The sequence below is a fragment of the Austrofundulus limnaeus genome, unplaced genomic scaffold (assembly GCF_001266775.1).
Source record: "Austrofundulus limnaeus strain Quisiro unplaced genomic scaffold, Austrofundulus_limnaeus-1.0 Scaffold54, whole genome shotgun sequence".
Lineage (NCBI taxonomy): Eukaryota > Metazoa > Chordata > Actinopteri > Cyprinodontiformes > Rivulidae > Austrofundulus > Austrofundulus limnaeus.
The window spans coordinates 1,686,819-1,688,735 of NW_013952456.1; positions in this window are offsets into that span (position 1 = coordinate 1,686,819).

Sequence of the window (1,917 nt, forward strand, 5' to 3'; positions counted from 1 at the left end):
CAATAATATAGATTATTTTCTAGGCATTTTAATTTAATTCTAGCAGTTTTTATTCCAAAATGTATTTTTCACAAAGACATATTTTATTTCATATTTCCCCCAACGGCGTATTTATTTCATAATGATACTTTTCAGCAGAATGACTTTAACTGTCAATCAGGAGAAACAGGGRGGAGCCAGTTGTTTGATTGGCTGTTCCTTTACCCAGACAAAATTAATCACATACCAGTATGAAATTATTACTAAAAGTGCAATGCATGCTCCTATGAGGCTGCAGTATGGAGCTCAAACTAAAATTGCAGCTCAMATAAGCATAAAAGCTGTCATTGTGACCCTTGACCCAGCAAGTCGTTGTTAGCTAAGCTTGCAGTGAGCCAGTATTCAGGAGACCTAATCGAAGTGCAAAGATCAGCCAATGGGCATGCAGGTCCAGCCAACTGACAGTGATTGACAGACCAAGTCATTCTGCTGTAAAGTGTCATTATGAAATAAATGAGCCAATGGGAAAAACAACAATATGTAAAAAAGATGACTGAGAAAAATACATTTTGGAATAAAAATTGATAGAATTAAAATAAAAATGCTTTAAAATCAATCACGGTTATTGGGGAAAAAAATCACATTGGAATACTGTTTTAAAGGCACATTTTCAAGGAAAATGAAAGTCTTTCATTATAATGAGCTTAGAATTATATATGCATTCAGTTTCTTCACAATTACATTATCATGTTGTATGTGTATCTATTATTTATTCACATAAATACTTTCATGTTTTATTTATTTCATCATGAACACTGGTGTTCTATAGAAAACGCAAACAGAAATACATCATCGTTATTCTAATACAGTATACTATTAATATAGATTTTTTGAGTGGTGTGAGCTCTTTTGTGGCTATGAATGCAACCATAAAGTTCAAATGAATACAAATGTGATGAACCACTGCCCTCGTGTGCTTACTATAGAGAATGGCAAAGAAAGGTGGTCAGTGGTCAAGAATGTTATGCTGCTGCAGCAGTACCAGTCTCCAAATTCATACAATTTGATGGACATGTTCAACAAAACTTTCACTTTTACGTCTAATTTAGTTCTACGCATTTATTAAACTTTGGTTTTCTCTTTAGTTAAAGTGATCCACAATTAGTTAACAACATATTTTATTAGAGAAATATTTATTTTAAACATAGAAATAATACAGTAAAAAAACTGTAGGCTGTTTAGCTTTTATAAATTAAAAAAAATAGTTTCACACGGACGTCGCCATGCACGTCATTGCAATGCATGATGGGTAGATGACGCATGCTCGTTCATAATTTATTTTCTTCCTTTGATGCGTAGAATTTCTTTTTAATTAGGACAAAGTTATAATGCATTGTCTTTCTGTCTTACTTGCACTTTGACATCATGTATGAATAATTTGGGGAAATAAAATATTGCTGTTCATCTGGGATAATTTCAGACTAATATTGACAAAAGAATAAACTAAGCACCACTCAAAAAGAAAAAAAAAGCATGTCCTATTGTGTTTTTCAAGTTTGTAAGAAACCTCTAAAAATCTATATGGTACACTTCTAGTTAAGCGTTAAGTTGTGTTTCTTGGTGGAAAAATGACTTAGGCCATTGTTTAAGAAGGTGCCATTATCTAACATATTGGAGTCAAATGTAAATAAATTTAATCATAAACAAAAGCTGTAAAACAAAATTGACTGACTAAACGTTACTTAAAAAATTAAATGCGACATGTTTTTGACAAAGTTTGAAATGTACACTCACCGGCCACTTTATTAGGTACACCTGTCCAACTGCTCGTTAACACTTAATTTCTAATCAGCCAATCACATGGCGGCAACTCAGTGCATTTAGGCATGTAGACATGGGCTACGTTCACACTGCAGGTCTTAATGCTCAGTTCCGATT